A 19320-nucleotide genomic window follows, 5' to 3' on the forward strand; every position below is an offset into this window, starting at 1 on the left:
TCGGAAATCCGCCTGCCTCTGCCTCCCAAGTGCTAGGATTAAAGGCGTGCACCACCACCACCCGGCTCAGAATGGTTTTTCTAATCCAAGTAGAATTAGAGTCACCTGTAGATATATAGGTCACTGGGGCAGGAAAAATAATATATTATTACATATAAATATGTAAACTACTGCCTTACCATATGAACAATTTTAGTAAAAACATAAAAACCATGGATTCGTGTGGTCTAATCATTTGTCGGTAACATCCAGGATGATAAGAAGTGGTACATATTTGGTTATTGTGTAGTCAGTGCTTGAGAAAATTCTTGGTTCACCTCCAGGCTCCATGGCTTCCTGTGTGATGAGCACCCCCCCACACCCAAAGTGCTTCCGATAGCCCCAATGAAGCACACACACACACACACACACACACACACACAGAGAGAGAGAGAAAGAGAGAAAGAGAGAGAGAGAGACAGAGACAGAGAGACAGAGAGACAGAGAGACAGAGAGACAGAGAGAGACAGAGACAGAGACAGAGACAGAGACAGAGAGCTCACCTAGACGTGAACAAAAGCCAAAGGGGTAGTTGGGAAGAGGTAGGGCAATCCTAGGAGTGGGAGTAGGAGACAAGAAAGTGTAATTATGAATATAATCAAGATACATTATCCACATATATGAAAAATGTTACAGTGAAGCGCACCATTGCCTACAATGAATATATGTTAAGGAAAACATTCCAGGAGAATGACTTCTCCATGTCCGTCACTGTCGCGTGTGCTGTCCCTGGGTAACATCTGCCGTAAAGAAGAGATGAAAGTACATTATCACTCATGATGTAGCTCCTGGTGCCTGTGTGTGCTTAATCTCTGTGGGAAGGTCTCTCTTCAGATCCATGACCACCACTTGCTTAGTCTGGTCCTAGCATAGCTCACAGCACCTCCATCGCCACTGTGCTACCCTGGAACAATAGCTTCCAACTACTTTATTATTGTCACTGTGCTGCTTGCTCTGTTCATGGTCATGAATGCATCCGTACAGAAAAATGCAAATGATAATTCCTTTTCTGCTCATGTTAAGCTTACAATCAACACCATGAAACTATGACTTATAAATGCAGAATAATGTATATTTTCAACCATGTCTTCTCTGGGATGTTTTGGGTTATACCATTGCATTCCTAGCGATCTCTTTCCGTTTTGACAGTGGGAGAAGATTCTCAGAGCCCAATAAGAAGAGTTTTCTTCCTGTGAAAACCAGCCTGGGGAAATGATGAGGAGACATCTATTGCAAAGATCCATGGCCATGCCCTTTGTGGAGCAAGTCTTCAAATACCTTAGAGTTGGAGGCCATTCCTGACCACCTAATGTGACAAGAAGCCTGTCATGGGTGGGGGTGGGGGAAGGGTAGATAAGATTGAAAGAAGCAATGAGAGAGAGACAGAGACAGAGACAGAAAGACACAGAGATAGAGATAGACAGAGAGACAGAGATAGAGAGAGACAGAGACAGAGAGACAGAGGATCACACTCTACTATTCTAGGCATCTATAGGTGGAATTCAACACCATCCTAAGAACACTGAGAGACATAAGGGCAGGTCCAAGTTCAGGTAAACAGTGAATCCAGATCCCTGAAGAATCTTACGTCCTGTGTGAATGAGTCAAATCAGAGCATCATCAGCACCACTTCGAAAGCCAAATCTGTGAGTCCATTGGGCTGGTCTGTTCAGAGACACCTGCTTGCAACAAGGCCATGTTATAAGGCTAGACAACCATAGTGGTATGAGGGTCAGGCTTTTTTTAAGGCATCTGGTCAACCTCACAGTGAGTCAGATGGTTGAAAAGTGCCCTGAAGAGGATCAGTGGGGGGATGGGCAGAGTCCATGTCATTCACTAGTAGAGGGTCATAAGACCCAAGTAGCATATTGGTATTAGGAAAACTGTGTGTTCTGATATGGCAAGTGAATTTGGAATTCTTGGAGGTGCTGTGTATGGACCACAAGACCTGATTGGGAACTAAGGATGCTTCAGCCCTTTGCTCAGCAGAGAATCTGCTGGTGTAGGAGTGGCACAATTTTTTCAAATGACACCAGCTACCAGGAAGTATATGCATGTGTGCATGCCCTCATTCACCTGTGTGTATATATGAGGCATTTATATAGAAGTTCATAGAAGTGTGTATAGTTCACATAATATATAATTTATATTCTATGCGTTATAAATGTACATAACAGTTTAGATACTTATACTTCTCATGCCTGCATTTCTCCCAATTTGTAGAGGCATGTGGTCTTGTTCATTTGTTTACACAGTTCTTTTTCATTCATAAAACCTACTTATTGTGGAACAAACACATTTACATGTTTCTTATCCAAAATAAACTGCTTTATTTTGTGAAATTTGGAAATATTCTTTGTTTAACCTTCTTCATCCAGCCTTATTTTTCCTTCCAGTTTACATGGCTTCTTGTCGCATTTTCAGGGGAAAACTTTATAAAGAAAAACTTGAGCAAATAAAGGAAATGAAAACCCCAATGGCTATTGTGTAAGAATAGAATTGTATCGTTACTCATGAAATATTCTTTCCTATAAACAAAATGAGGAACCAGACTAAGGAGTCTTGAGTACATTTAAATGTGCTGAAGCATTGGAAACTTCAGCCATAGGAACAACACCCATCACTGCTTATGGGTGCATCTCTTTCTATTCATTGACTAGAGTTTTAAGAAGTGACATAAGAGTAGGCTTTTCACTTTGTGGCTTCTAAACTAGAGCTGGACCAAAATACCTCGTATGAATGACAGTCATATCACAGGTTGAACGAGGGAGAGTCGGGGGATGGGGTAGACCTCATGGCAAGGCTTGGTATACCACCTATCCTACTGTGAGGTTGACCAGATGTCTCAGCGGGAGACACACATTCCTTAGCTGCAAGAGGGTTGGGAGCCTCTTTCTAGGTATGGTATATAATCGCCTGGTATAATCTTCAACTACCTTGAATGGATATGTCAGCCCCTTGTTGCATCAGCTGTGGCTGCATCAAGGTACAGCATCTCCTGATACTGACTCCTACCAGTTGCCCTTCTCTCTGATAGGGCCTCCTGAGCACACACAGGCCAGTAAGGCTCCTGCGCACACAAATCTCAACACCTCGGTTTTCAGGTCACCTACCTGACTGAAGCGAGTGTCCAGCTATACAGGAAGAGAACAAAGTCCCTAGCCGTCTAGCTAGACTGAAACTTTGGGTCAAATACGAGGCAATATGAGGCAGAAGTGTAGAAAGGACTCACTGTGTTGAGTGAAAGGACGAAGATCGAGGGTCAAAGGGTAGGCTGAAGAGAGGGATAAAGAGGCAGAAATGGCTCATTTATGTAAAATTATCATAACGCCCTTCCTGGTTTCATGGAGACACCACTGTAAATAATGGAATGAGGCATGCTTATTGTGAACTGTCTCTTCAGATGCAAACACCATCACGGTGGGCCACGCCTTTAGTTCTACTCAAGAATCCAGAAGTTGAGCAGACTGCCTCTCCAAGCAACCTCCACATACATTTTGGAAACAGCTGCTTAGAGGTTAGTGCTGCCAGTTCGATCCCGGCAGCACTTGCTCCTCTTAGTGGGGAATCTGCTATGTAGTAAAGAGTAGGTAGGTTACCTCAAACCTCACAGCTCAGCCAGATGGGAAGATGAAGGAACCAAGGGTTGGCTAGAACAAGGGACTTGCCTAGGGAGGAAAGGGTGGAGGTGCTGTTCGAGTCCACATCTCTCTAGCTTGGAAGCTCCAGCCGTGCAGGTCAGATGAGCTGGTCTCAAAGAGCCCATGATCTGGGCCTCGTGCTCTGGGGGCCTGACTCACAGGCCTGTGTAGTGACCAAAACATGTGCTTATTAATCCTCTTAGGTCATCTCTTCAAACTGAAGTAGCCATTCAACAGCTCAACCGTTGACCCGGACTATTTCCTCTTTAATAGCAATGATAATCACAAAAGCGCTTCTACTTTTAGAATCCATGGGGTCCTTTCCTAGGTCATGTGCACAGCTCGCAAGAGAGTGTGGCTCACAGCACAGGACACCGCCTCCATTCTAGACATACAAAATCCAAGACGTGTGTCCATGCCCATTCACCTCAGAAAAGGCAGGGGCCAAGCCTTTGGGTTCTAACTCTCCCCGTTGTGTTAAAATGTGTCTCTTTTAAGTTACTTGTTTGAGCAACTGAGAGAGACTGAGATTTGTTTGAGAGACTGAGCCTCTGTGGAGATGTATAACCTCGTCTTGTGTGTGTGTGTGTGTGTGTGTGTGTGTGTGTGTGTACGTGTGTATCTCTGTGTATATGTGTGTATCTCTGTGTGTATTTGTGTGTGTATATATCACTCTGGGTGAGTGTATCTCTCTGTGTGTCTGAGTGTATGTATCTCTATGTGCATCTCTGTGTGCATACCTCTATGTAAGTGTATCTCACTGTGTGTCTCTGTATCTATGTGTGTATCTTCTCTCTGTGTATCTATGTGTATCTCTCTGTATGTATATTGTGTACATATATATTTGTGTGTAAGTGTATGTCTCTGTGTGTGACTATGTCTATATCTCTCTGTGTGTGTATCTATGTATGTATCTGTGTATGTGTGTGTATGTGTGTATTCACACATGCATATAGAATGTAGACGGCATTCTTCAGTGTTATTCATCACGAGGGATTCACCTTGTTTTCTATGCATGTAAGGTATTGTTAACATATTTATCTCCACTTATCTGTCCTATCCTCCTCCTCTCTGACTAACCTTCCTTTTTACTTCCCTCCAGAAGTTACCAAAAGTTCTCCTCCTATCTCCTTGTCTTTATGTGTGTGTTCCTATCTTCATACCTTCATGTCTTGTGTGTGTGTGTGAGAGAGAGACTGTTGACTGCTCAACTCTCAACAGAACATTTCTGTCATCCTCTCCAGGGCCCAGAGAACATTTCAGGAACAGGCGACAGAAAGTTGTAAGAGCCAGAGGATGGGGAAGATGGCTATGACACACTGTGTTCTGGATACAACATAGATGTTGCAAATAAGACCAAACCTTGTTTTGATATGTGATCTTGCATCTGAGGCTCACAGATCACACCAGGCTAGCTGGCCAGCAGGCTTCAGGGATCCACCCATGCCACCCTCTCCTGCTCTGGGATTGTAAATACACCTGGTTTTACATGTGGGTGCTGGAGATCAAACTTAGGGCCTCATCCTTGCTCAGCAAACACTCTATCAACTGAGTTCTTGTCCCAGCCCCTTTCTTTGACCCTGCATGAACTGAACGGCTCTGGAAATACACCCAGATTGAAAGATTCACCAGGTGAGGAATAAAATTGGCACATTGGAAGTCATTAAAGACAAGGTCGACCCTATGTAACTTGCTTGGTAGACTTCAGTGCTTGGCAGAGTGTAACCGGCTATAATTATCTCTAATTATCATTCTGCTCTGGTTTTTGACCCCCTTTTTTTTTAATATCAAAACTTGATCTTTTCTCTTCATGTCATCTGGAGGGCCTCTTATCCGAACTCCCTAGGACTGCCATTTAAAGCTGATTATCACGGCTCATTGACAAAAGAACCCAGGTTCGCTGCTTGGATTTTCTGTGTTGCTGTGTGCCTAGGATCTGTGTTTCTTGACATTCCTCACCTCCCTGACGTCATTCAACAGAGTAAGGATTTCTAAGCACTGCATATTTTGGTTGGTCCCTGGTTTTGCAATATTTCTCATGCTTATTAGCATGACCATCCTGCTGGAGAAAAGACTGACTGGGGGTGGGGGGACCAGACCGTCACTGGGACATAGAGCAGCCATAGGTGGGTTAGGGGGAGGAGAGGCGGAGCCAAAGACCGGAGTGGACCCAAGGAAATGGTCCTCTTGGGGCTTAGGCACAGCACTTCTCTATTGAAACTTCCTTTTTTTCCCCCCCTCCGTGTAAGTGAACTGTGTGAAGGAAAAATGACCTCACACACGATTCTATGCTTTCCACGAAGTAAAAGTTCGTGGTGGAAAATTTACGAGGAAATCCATTCGATTTCTGCACTTCTCTTGCTGTAGGATTTTCAGTATGACTCAGTCCCAAGACTGTCACGGCTAAGTTGGTCCCTATTTTCCTCATTTGTTTTCCAGGCACTTTATTTAGCAGCTTGCTAAATATAATACCCCCTCACCATGTGTGCTTTTTTTTTTTTAACCAGATTAAGGAAGAGACCGGAAGTAATGACGAGATTCCCTGAATTCAACACCCAGTAAGCCATCAGCAGAGAGACGGGGCAGGGTAAGAACATGGAGAGTAGGGCTTACCGTACCTCCAGGCCTAAGACTTAGTCAAAGCTTGACAATCCTGGGCCTTTAGAGCACTGGTCCACACACCATACCCCAACACAATGTTTGTTTTCCAGTGGCCTGTGAACTGAAGATGGTTTTTTTGCATGTCTATAGGATTAAAAAAAAGTCAAAATACACTTAACATTCTCTGACAGGTAACAAATCATGTAAAAGTCTAACTTCGGTGTTCAAAAATACAGTGAGTAAGTATTTCACTAAGTCTTCGGAACGTAGCCACACCCACTGGAACGTAGCCACACCCACTTGCTTCTATAACGTCATCATTTACTGTGACGTTCAAGACGCTGTAGTGGAAGAGGCAGGTGGATGCAGCAGAAACTAAAAAAGCCTAAAATAGTAGTTTATGATATATTAACCCCCATGACTCACTGAGCCTGGGACATTTGCAAGGTGGCATAAACCGAGAGTTTACTGACCGTTGAGGCGGAAGGTTCGGTGGCGGGGGCGGGAAGCAAGAGGGCAGTTAAGTGAGCAATAAACATCAGGTGGTTTGAGTCCAGCTTAGGACCACTGTCCTTGACACAGGCAGAACGATGGTCGGGCAGGGAACAATACTACAGAAAAGCTCTAACTTGTCCTGCTGCAGGTCCTCTCTGAATCCTTAAATACGAAAGAAGACCCTTAAGAGCCGGTCTTTCAGCGGTGTAACCGCTGCTTCGCGGCTCACATTCTCGTAAATAACTCACCATCATGCTTCTGTAAGCAACTGTATTTCAACTCGCTGGGGCATCAAACGAATAAACAAGTAAGACAAGGGAACAGAGGATGAGTGTGATAAAATATATTCTATTATTATATCTATTATATTATCCATATGAAGAAATACAGTGTAGCCTTTTGTTATAAGAAAGGGCAATAAGACCTAGACTCCTGATTTCCTGGGAAGCCACATCCTGAGAACTGGTTTGCACAGGACTGATACGGAGGTCTTCTCCAATCCCTGGTACAGAGCTCACCTACGGCCACGACTCTACGGCCACGACTCCTGGTAAGAGCCGTAAGTGGAGAGAGACTGGGAGAGTTGAACAGGAAGTTGCCTGGGGCTGTGCACAGTTTCCCTTAACACTTCCTGTCTGTCACTCTGGGCTCACAGCACACTGGCCTTGTGATGGCAGAGGCCCCTGAAGTCACGACTGGTTCCAAAAACTAGGGTATTATTGCAGTGCCGGATTTGACAAATTAATACAGGACACTAGTAAAATTTGTATTTCAGACACTCAGACAATTCTTAGTGGGCTGATGTAATACCTCAAAAAGAGACATTAAGTTTGTTTATGATTGGGGCAAGGGAGATGGATTTGAGGTTAAGAATATGTACTGCTCCTCCAGAGGAGGCTCGAAAACTCCAGCTTCAGATAATGACTCCCCAGGTTTCTGTGGGCACCTGCACTTAATTGTGTGAACACACACACACACACACACACACACACACACACACACACTTTTAAAAAAGAAATCTTAGAAAATAAAATCATTTATTGCTTGTGTGGAAATTAAGAAAAAAATACAAAGTCAGAGAAGTTTTATGTTTCCAGCAAACTTGAAAGGAAAGCACAGATAAATGATCCCTCTTCTAACCTCTATAACCCTTATATAACTCATACCTATGGCTGGATGTATATAGACTTATTATCAATACTACCTTCCCCCCACACACACCAGAGTCCATTTGCTATACTTCTAACACTACAAAGATCCATCACAATCACCCGAAGATCATAGTTTACTACAGGGCTCATCACTGCTGGTGTACATTCCGTAGGTTTGGTCAAATAGATGACAACGAGTATCTGCCATTTTGGTGTCAAACAGTATATTCCACCAAATTCACCTCTGCCCCAAATCCATGGGACTCACTGTTCTTCACAGTCACCTTATATGCGTACCTATTCCCAAATATCACTGAATGCAAATCATATAGCACACAACTTGGAAAAATGGATCCTTTCTCTTGGTGCTGTGCATTAAAACTTCTTTCTTGTTTCCCTCCAGCTCAATAACTAACTTCTTTTTGGAGTTGAATAATACCCCCATTGTCTGGCTATACCTCAGTTTATCTGTTCTAATTTCCCCTTTACTGCATAGTGGAAACTGAAGGCTCTTTTAGTACATGAAAGAATTTCCCCTGTCTACATTTTCTGTTTCTTTTTTAAAACTTCCTTTCTGCTGGGCAGTGGTGGTGCACGCCTTTAATCCCAGCACTTGGGAGGCAGAGGTGGATTTCTGAGTTCGAGGCCAGCCTGATCTAAAGAGTGAGTTCCAGGACAGGCAGGGCTACAGTGAGAAACCCTGTCTCGAAAACCCACAAAACAAACAAACAAATTAAAACTCCTTTCTTTGTTTCTCAGTTAAAAGTTTTTTTTTTTTTTTCACAAACTTTCGCTGGGTAGTATTTTGATAATATTTCACTATACACACTTGAAAACATTGTTTGAGAAGAGGCCCTCTGGGGTTTACCACACAGCCATAGGAGGACCCCGAATGGTTAAGATTCCTTGAACAGAGAAATAATTTAGGACACTAGAAAGAGGGGATTGTCCTACAAAGTAAAACATGACCACATTTCTACAGGACTCAAGATTACAGTGCTGACGGCTGTCTAAACTACGATGTTATAAAGAATGTTTCTGGGAAGAAATACCTAGAACACAGCCCACAAGAGGGTGAGCCCTAAGATGTGCAATGACCATGGTCTCTGTGTGGACATGACACCCTGCAGTATGATCGTGTAATAAAAAAGGCAAGCCAACCCATAATGCCAACAGGGTACCGATTGCTCTTAATGTATATTTTAATATTAATAAATTATTGCTCTGATAATTTCATATGTGTACATGATGCACTCTTATTATTCTGCATGGTTCTCTTCCTGCCTCTCCATCCCTACTGACATCTCTCTTTACTTTCAAGTTTGGCTATTATATATGAAGCTATCTCTGCGCGCATACATGCATCTGTAAGTGCATGTATGCCATGTGTATGTGTTTGTGTTTGTGTGTGTGTGTGTGTGTGTGTGTGTGTGTGTGTATGTGTGTATGTATGTATGTATGTATGTATACAGTTTTCAACTCTTTTGGGTGATACAAAGAACCTGATTTGTGGGTCATTTGGTGAGAGTGTGATTAGCTTTGTAATAAACCAACAAACTCTTGCAAAGTGTGTCTATTCCCACTTGCATTCCCACCAGCAATGAAGCCTAGCTCCCCTGGCCCGACACAGCTAGAACTTCATAATATCAACCTCAGTGTTTCAGGGCGATACATTGTAGTGCCTGGTTGACATTTCTCTGCTGATAACTAAGAGAATATTTGACATACTTACTTGAACCATACATATACTGGGCGTCCTACATTGTATCTGGTAACCTGCAGGAATGGGCAGTGGGAATTGTATCCTTTCTTTACATCCCCTTTCCTCCCTTATTATTACTACTCCTGTTTCTATCTTGCCCAGCTCTATACCTTTCAAAGATACTTGTGGCATTTCATGAGACCTGAATCTCACCTTGCAGAGGAGACAAATCTGTAATCAGATTCATTTCGCTATATTCTGATATCGATTCCCACATCACTGAGCCCAGAGATGAGGGAGTACCAAGAAGTAGGGGTTCTTTACGCGGTGTGGGAGAAATTACAAAGGCTCCCAAAACTATGCAATATTCAGGCTTGGGTTTGGCAATGAGAACAGGAATTTCTCAGCTCATGCAAGGGAAGGAAGGTGACTTGGGAAGAGGCAGGAGGATGTGGCAGGTTGTCACTGCAGAAACGGGAACGCTACATCTTGGTGTGATGGGCTGGTCCCAGGTGTATGCAGGATGATTGGAACTTGACAAAGAATGAACCTAAGGTTAGACTTCGAAATTAAGCTTGCTGTTTCTGTAGAAGTGGCCTTGGAACTAAGGATGCCCTAACCTCTGCTCTCACCACAGGGATGCTGGTGCACAACTCTAGGGGTCACCAAGCTGGCAGCCTTGCATTAAAGACAAAGCACACATTCTTGTTTTGTATCTCTTTGCTTCTGGTTGACCTAAGGCTATACACTTGGCTGTGATATGAGAGAAGTCTTAAAGGGATTGCTATTTGGTATCCAGTTACTTTGCTAAAAGTAGTGTTAAGAAGAAACCCACAGACAGCATAGGCCCGAGGTTGGAAACTTCTTTAAGCCTTGAGGCTCTAACTAGTTTTAAGAGACTCTCTGATGTAGAGAAGAGTGGTGCTAGTCAAGCTTATCCCATTCCCTTCAACGTCATGTATATACGACACCTTTCATAAGGAATAGCCATAGCATCTTTTATCTGTCCTCTCAGATCCTTCCTCCACACTTGCCATCCTGCTGGGTTCCTGCCCTGGCTAGCTATAACTGTCACCTTGACACAACCTTAAGCCACCTGAGAATGGAATCTGACTGACCCGTGGACACATCTGTGAGGGTTGCCCTTGATCGGTAACCGGCAGAGGAGGGCCTAGAGCACTGTGGGTAGCACCATTCCCTAGGTCAGGTGGTCCTGGGCTGTATGAGGATGCTAGCTAAGCATAAGCAACGAGTGAGCCAGCAAGCAGCATTTCTACATGGGTTCTGCTTCAAGTTAGTGCCTTGACTTCCCTCAAAGATGGATTATCACCAGTAAAGCAAATGAATCCATTTCTTCCCTAGTTTGCTCTTGGTCAGAGTGTTTTATCACAGCAATGGGAAGGAGAAATGAGAATGCTCCCTAAGAAAGATAATTCCAGTGGATAACCTTGTCCTCACCTTGAAGGACAGACAGACTATGTCCCTGCTGAGTCACTGCAAGTTGGCGAGGCTATTCCCTTCTACAGAAAGTCAGCTGCCATGGGACTCTTTTGCCAGGGTCAGATGTGTTCTGTACACCCAGGAAGTCTGTCCTCTCTCCTACCCACGCTTTAGACTAGTAGCCTCCAAGTCTTGCTTAGGGCATCTAGTCTTTGCCAACCATTATTCACACATTGGTAAACAGTCACTTCTTTAAGCTCTTTACAGCCCACCCCGTTTGAGTGCATCCTTGTCTCTCAGTGGGACTCTGACCAACACAAAAGCAAGCAAGGGGTACATCAATCATTCATTTGATTATTAACGAAAGGAGAGCTCATATATTGCTATGTCATGTATCCATTAGATGACTGTCTACTCTGCAAGGGAACACAATGGGTTTGGACATAAATTGTAATTTTGATTAGTTAATATCTTCATAGAGTGTCATACGTTAAGCGCAACTTGTCAGGTTTGCTGTGTCTTTTGCTAGTTCAAATATGACGGTGGAGAATACAAGCTCTGATGGCAGGGAAGTCTAGTTTGAAGTCTGAGCTCTTTTTTTTTGTGGTTATGGGATAATGCTACCTCATTAGGCCTTATGTTTAATAGGAAGGTGATAATAGTTTTCCCACAGGTTAAGCGAGAGAGTGGGAAACACATAGCTGGCTGCCTGGAACAGAACAGGATTCTTGCCTAAGCGATATTTGCAGGCTGTGTGTCTTAGGAACCAGTCGTGGAGGCTACAGCAGTACCACCATGGGCTGTATTTGCGCTGTCCTGTACTTGGCCATTGAAAACTCGCAACATTTGATCTGTGTGACTGGGTCACTAAAATTTTTATTTTAGATTATTCTTTTGTTAGCCTACGTATGGCAGTCCACATGCTTATGTAGTTAAAGTCACATGCGGAAGCCAGAGGTTGCCTTCAGGTACCTTCCCTATCACGTTCCACCTTATTGTTTCAAGCCAGAGTCTCTCTCTCTGATCCAAGGGCTTGCCGATTCAGCAAGACTGGCTGGCTGGCCACTCTCCAGAGGAGCCTTCTGTCTTCGCTTCCCAACACAGGTGATGTGCATTGCCCTGGTGTTGTTTGTATTTTGATATGAATTCTGCTTCATCAAGAGGGGCTGCTCAGGTGCTAAACCTCCTCATTTTAACTGGTCAATAAAGACAGCAGAAGCCAACCATTGGACAAAGGATAAGGTGGGATTTCCCAGCCCAGGAGGAAGAGAAGGAGAGAGAAAGAGAGGGAGAGGGATTTGGAGCAGGCTGTGGAGCAGATAAGAAGTAGCAGGCTTGTAACTCTCAGGGACCCATAGTTTGTAGCCTCCCCAAGCAGCTGCAGAGGCTAAGGGGGATGGGGCAAGAAATTCTCCACCCAGCAGTTGTGTTATCTGGCTGGTTTTAAAATATTAAGGCCGTCTAGTGTTTTCCATCCATGGACACCCAGGTGGACAGGAGAAAGGACATAGCTATGAGGCAATCGTTAGAGGTTTGGCGAAGCTAGCTGTGAGAATTGAGTGAGACCACCATTGCTGGCACTGGGCAAGGAACAAGCGAGCCTTTTAAAATTACATGCAACACCCATGGATTACAGATGCACGCCGCGCACCCAGCTTTTATGTGGGTGTTGGGGCCCCAAACTCAAGTCTTTCCACTGTATAGCAAATGCTTTATCCATGAAACCATCTCCCGTCCCATTCTGTGGAATTCTAAGTCACTTTAAATAGCCACACACTTCACGTGGCTGCCGAATAGAACAGGGCAGATTTCAAGAGTAACCATAAGAAACCAAGTCATTTTTCAAGATCACCAGGGTAGTTTGGATTCAGGGACTCGGGAGACATCAGTGGGATAAAAACCATAGTAGTCTGGCGATCAGTCAGACGCTGACATGATGACATCTTGTTTGTAAAAGTCATTGAAACAGCCGGGCGGTGGTGGCGCACGCCTTTAATCCCAGCACTTGGGAGGCAGAGGCAGGCAGGTTTCTGAGTTCGAGACCAGCCTGGTCTACAGAGTAAGTTCCAGGCCAGCCAGGGCTACACAGAGAAACCCTGTCTCGAAAAACCAAAAACCAAAACCAAAACCAAACAAAAACCTCATTGAAACAATGGGTTTTGCACCTGAGAAATTAGAAAAAGTTTTATATCAATGTTCGTATGTATGTATGTATGTATGTATGTATGTATTCAGACCTAAAGGAAATGTAATAGAAAAAAATATTTTTAGCCTGATGCTATAGAGGCCACCTTGCATCATTCCCTTGTAAACTCAGATATTAATTTGGGGACTTGGATGCTTCTGTCCGGAGTCCCCGACGGACAGATTTTTGTCAACACAACACTTATTCCTGAGAGAGCTCCCGGATGTCCCCCTCCCCCCAAGTACCACACAGCCCTCAGGTATGGCCATGAATTAGAATGTTCATGGGAGATGCAGTCTCCATGCTCAATTTAGACCTGGTCTTTTAAGAGAACACTTGAGTGCTCTGGGGAGGCGGGGGGGGGGAGTGGGGAACATATGTATCATAAAATGGAAGATATATTTAGAGGGGATTTTCTAGGAAGAGAAAGTTTAGAGAGAGATCGTATTTATCTTGAGAGTGTGCATTAAAATGTTCACGAGTGTTCTGCCGTGTTCTCCCAGAGCACCCTCCAGACATCCACTTTCTCCAACCTTTTCTCTATCCTGGGGATTTGCTGGACTGTCCTGGCTCTTCACTTCCTACTGAAAGTGGCCCAGTTGGCAGCATCAGTAACAGATCTGGGTAGATTTTTAGAGCCATATTGGGGCTTTTATCTCCCTACCTATCTTCTTGTGGGGGCAATTGGACTGTTTAGGTCTAATGCTGAGCTAGCTCCTTCTCTCTCTCTCTCTCTCTCTCTCTCTCTCTCTCTCTCTCTCTCTCTCTCTCTCTCACACACACACACACACACACACACACACACACACACACACACACACACACATCTTGGATGCTGATCCCTCCTCTCAGCATCCTACAAAGGGTGAGAGAAGTGTGGCTGTTGCCTGCTCCAAATGCTGCTTGATTTTCTTGTGGTTTCTCCCCCACCCTGACCACTTCTCTGAAAAGAGCCCTTTATTATAAACTCCCCTCGAATTTCACAATTGGAGTTCACCCTTGGGCTCCCGCTGGGACTCTTCTCTCTCTGCTATATCTTTGAAATATTATCTGGATGCTTCTCCACCAAGCTTTTTCTTCCTTGAGAGGGTTGCTACAGAGATAATTTAGAACAGGGCATTTTAAGGCAGTTGTTTAATCTAACTGCCTTACCAGACACTAGCTCAGACCCCTCCGGGGTGAGTCATTCTATTTGTGTGGGTGGGGTTAGTAAACTCCCTGAAGTGTAAGAAAGATTGTCTTGATAGTGGTGACAGAGAATTTTCTCAAAAGTCCAACTGTATAGCCCCAAATAAAATAAACTGAGTAAGAAAAAAAAAACAGTTCTATGCATTTGGAAGTCTTTGGCAGTGACCCACAGCTCAGCCCATCCTTTGCTGGGCAGGATGTGGTCAAAGTGCTACACACGCGGTTAAGAAATTTCCCTTCTGAGCATCTCCATCCTGCAGTTTGGTGTGGATAAAAATCTATTCCAAATGACTCTTAAAGCTGAGCTGCTGTACATATAGAAATAGTTAAAGGATTTTGGAAGAACCAAGCTAACACAGCAATTTCCTTCTACCTCGAAAATGGTCAAAAATGGCTCTTGGTGGGGCTCACTTCCTTTATTTGGGCGTACAAACACAAAGAGGCCTTACTATGGCATAAAATGATAGTTGAGCAGGGACAGAGGGCAGTCATCCTGGGTGGCTGTCTATCTGGTAGAAAGCTTGCAAAAGTACTAAAAGCCCCTCCTCCTCACTCTGTGAAATTCCCTTCTTTTCAGAGTCTGTCACAATTCCTGAAAGTCCCATACCCTGCACGAGTCCTTCTCAGTGTCATGGAAGTCTAGGGCACCATTAGATGTTTATGGTTGAAGCTGTTTTCTCTCAGTAGTTCTTACAGGATGGGGAAGTTGGAGTCCTGATTGGGAAGGTTGCAAGTGAACATGTGAGACACACTGAATCATTCAGGAATGGCATACCTGTTAGAGACGGCACAGTGGAGTGGACAGGTGTCCATAGACCCTCTACTGTGTGGATAACACTGTCGTTGAACACAAATGTCGCAAAAATGTGGTCCTGCAGGTTTTGTAAAAAAAAAAAAAAAGTCGAGATCAATATTTAATAGTATAGCTACATCTCCTTTCCTGGATCATAAGAGACACGGAAGACATCTACCACAAGAAACTAACAAAGGATGTCTAAAGGTTTCACTTGATCTGGAAGAACTAAACTATTAAAATACATCAGAATCCAGAATGCCAAGCACCTCTGAGGATGACTGATCCAGTTTCAAAGACATTGTTGATCATCAGTGAGCCTGGGACTTGGCTTTGGAAGGAGAAAAGAGGAATGCATATGGACAATTCCTGCCAGGTCTTCCAAAGAGCTCTTTCTGGCTTCAGTTCATTATTAAATGTAAAGGGTTTTCGGGGGAGTGGGGGTATGGCACCGCCTTCCTTCAAGTTTACTGCTGTGGGTCACTTCACAAGGAGTGACTGCATGGCCTGTATTCCTTCCCATGTCTCTAACTTGGGTGTAATGCCAGCAGACAGTCTCTGGAACCCCACTGATCTGATGGAATGAGAGGCTTGTTCTCCGTAGAACATGTCTTCAGACACAAACTTTCCCACTCCTATCTTCCGTGTAAATACCTGAGCAATTAATCATCCTTGATCCACCATTTTCCATCACATCCCTATACAATTTAGCAGTAGTTCCCAGAATAACGTGTTCTGAGCAGGATCCCCGCTCACACTGCTTTCTCCCACTCCATCCAACCATGTCCTGTTTTTTATAGATTTCTGTCCTGAGCTGTGTTTTCACTCCGGACTTCTGGGTTCTTTCCTCTCCGCATATTAAGAAGACAAGTTAGGTATACCATTGCTCTGCCTGAAGCCCTCCATCCACCTTCCAGCACAACTGAAACACTCACACACGTCACCATGTCCACTTTCCAAGATGTTCTCCCCTTAGATCATCACAACATGTCCGCCATTGCTCATTAACCCTTTCTTTGATTCCTTTGTTGGAGGCGAAGTTCTTACTTCTCCATGTTGCTCCCAAGCTCTGACCTTACCTCGTCTTGTCTTCATAGGGCAGTTTACCATTTCCAGGGGGTTATTTTAATAGCTCTTTATCTACGTATGGATTCCCTTTCTCACCTCTAGAATGCTATGCTTTGATGGTAAGGACTTCACTTATTGGTCACATAATCCTAATGCCTAGATCAGTGTCTGGAACATAGTTATTGTTAGGCATTTCTTGTTGAGCTCCTGAATGTATTATGGAAAGAGACCGCAGGGTTATAGGTCAAGTCATGTGAAAACTCAACAAGGCAATGTTTCTAGAGATACCGGGAAAGGCACAGTAAGGACTCCGATGAGGGCTGGTGGTAAAGGTTGTTCTAGAAGCCACCAACAAAGGCATGGGATTCTACAGACCTTCTAAGAAGGTGTGGCCATGTTAGAATTCAGACCAGGACCATAGAAATGATGATTACCAAGGCCAAAGTCAAGGCTGTGGCCGCTAATTTGAGTTGAATGTAAGGCACCTTGGGGTTGTTTCTTGATGGCATTTTTTTTTTTTTTTTTTTTTTTTACCTTAGTCATCAATAAGAGCTATTGTGGGGCCTGAGTAGCTTTGAAGCTGACCTTGATTCAGAGATGATAAACTCTTCTATCCCAAGAGGCTGTAGGTTAGGTCAGCCTGCCAGGAGGCCATTGTTGATCCGTCCATTTAAAACTGTGGGGTCTGAGGAGAGACATATGCCTCCCTCAACTAGCACCCAACCCGACCCAGCCTCCTCCCTTGCATATTATCCCGTCTTACTCCCTACATAGCCAAACCATTCTTCAGGCAAGATGTCATGATGCAGACAGCCCACCAGAGACCAATGAGTCCCAGGGCCCACTCACTTCTCATGTTGGGGAACTCCACTCAGCAGTAAGGGGGCTCTCGGTTGTCTGGGAGTCCCCACAGCAGCAGCGATCTCTGTGGAGATGAGCAACCAAACAGTTTTTCAGATTCAGCACCACAGCCTCGTGAGGAGGGAGGGCTGCTCTGCTGCTGGTGGCTCTTGGAAAAAGCAAAGCCCAGATCCTGAAATACCTGGGACGCGAGAGCTCATCGGCTCCAGGGGCTGGACGTGCTGCAGACACTAAGCCCTGTGAGCCCAGCCTTACCAACCTCAACCCCACTGGGACACTTTGAGAGTCTATGCAACAGTAAGTTCCTGACTGTGTGTGCACAACCCGGTCCATCACCCGAAGCTAAGAAGCAAAGAGGCTCAGTGTGGCTATCAGAGGAAGCTAGGTGAAGATTCTTCTCCACTAAACAGCTAAATAAAACCACTCAGACTTTTCATGACTCACAAACCACAGACCCCATAGTTGGCATGTGCCTCTTCATCCTTGTCTACAGACATTGATAGACATCCTATTGTGTGCCTGACAATGGGCTGGCCGGCATTGAAATGTCATGGTAAAGCAAGATTCACTGTCTCCTATCAATGTGGACATTCCACCAGAGTGGTACAACCTATAGCATGGAAGGTAACAGGTACCAGTTTTGAGGAAATGTCTTATGCCAGTATTTAGCTGTGACCTCGGACAAACTACTTTACTTCCTCAGCTTCATTTTCCCCCCTACCTCTATTTGAAGGAAATGACATAGTGTATACAGCCTAATAAGATGCAATTTGTTAGCAAGTACTTATATGCCAATAAAGGGTAGTTCTTCTGGTTAGGATCAAAGGTATGAGTTAGTAGAGCATTGCTATGAAGACACATTTATACTGAAATAGTTGGGTTTTGAACAAGTATTCATACTTTTAGAGCCAAGACTAGAAAAAATAGAATAATTGGAAATGACATTTTTAAAAATCTTTTTATTAGATATTTTCTTTATTTACGTGTTATATGATTTCTCCTTTCCCAGTTTCCCCTCCAAAAAAAAAAAAACCAAACAAACCACAAAAACAACAAGAACAAACCCCTGTTGCCTCCCCCCTCCCCCTGCTTGCCACCCTACCCTCTTCCACTTATTGGCCCTGGCATTCCCCTACACTGGGGCACAGAACCTTCACAGGGCCAAGGGCCTTGGAAATGACATTTTTTGCTTCCTGTTTGAGGGTTTTTCTGCCCACGTCTTTCTCCCTCTTACCGTTTTAGAGGTCCCTGTTTTCTGGATATTCTGGATGACAGGCTGGGAGGAATCCAAGCAAGCTATGTAGACCACACCGCCACTGTTTCAGAGTGCGGGCTTCACCTTTAGCCAAACGATGATGCCCTTCTAGACATGGGTTATGGGAGAGTTGAAAGTTATGGGAGAGTTGGTCATTGGTGCTGAAAGACACACAGAGACAGAAAGGCTACAGCAGTATACCCATGAATGCATGGGATGTTGGCCCTAGCCTGTGAAGAAAGGATGGACTCTAAGCTTTGTGATTTGGGGGCTATGGGAGAAGAGAAGGGTTGCTTCACAGTGTGTAGCAAGCCCTGGCTGGTATCGGTACCTAAACTGGCTGGTATCAGTACCTAAACTGAGAAAGGCAGTGTAAAGACTTGGTAAGTACCCGGAGGACACCATTAAACATAAGGAGCTGGACTGGAAAAGAAAGTTTGTAGACATTCAGACTAAAATAGTACTTTTGCTTCCAGCAAAGAAACCATAGCTAAAGCATAAGCTTCAGACTAAAGAAAGGTATTTACAATGCTCGTTACTGGCAGAGAACTCATCTTACACATCAATATGGAAAGAAAATGCAAGAAAAACAAGCAAATCAAACACACAAGGGTGTAAGCGCAGCCTTTTCTACTCATGCTGTAGTTCCTGAATAAGGACTCTGAGACTTTAATTATTAATGAATAAATATCTAGGCCATAAGCTTGGGTTTGTTCCCTGACCAGCTTGTAACTTATATATAACCTGTTTATTCTATCGTATGTCTACTACAAGGCTAGCTACCTTTCCTCAGCCTCAGAGTCTGACTCCTCAGAGTCTGGGCGGCTGAATCTCCTAGAGTTCCTCCCTCTCTCACCGCTCTCTCTGCGGGATGCCCCACCTTCTCATCCTGCCTCAGCTC

The 19320-nt window shown here is 44.2% G+C and overlaps 2 long non-coding RNA genes across 3 annotated transcripts in view; one reads left to right on the plus strand and one right to left on the minus strand.

Annotated features, from left to right (window-relative positions):
* Nucleotides 1-15303, minus strand: part of LOC116075105 — a 36341-nt gene extending 21038 nt beyond the window's left edge. For both annotated transcript variants that reach the window (XR_004112420.1, XR_004112421.1), the window contains exon 1: nucleotides 15218-15303. This is a non-coding gene — a long non-coding RNA (uncharacterized LOC116075105). The remainder of the gene's footprint in view (nucleotides 1-15217) is intronic.
* On the plus strand, nucleotides 6634-9158 carry LOC116075102. The gene is made up of 3 exons (XR_004112417.1): nucleotides 6634-7083; nucleotides 7186-7326; nucleotides 8910-9158. It is a non-coding gene; the product is annotated as an uncharacterized LOC116075102 (long non-coding RNA).
* Nucleotides 15304-19320: the final 4017 nt, after the last annotated feature.

The sequence above is a fragment of the Mastomys coucha genome, unplaced genomic scaffold (genome assembly GCF_008632895.1).
Source record: "Mastomys coucha isolate ucsf_1 unplaced genomic scaffold, UCSF_Mcou_1 pScaffold3, whole genome shotgun sequence".
In the NCBI taxonomy this organism is placed as follows: Eukaryota; Metazoa; Chordata; class Mammalia; order Rodentia; family Muridae; genus Mastomys; species Mastomys coucha.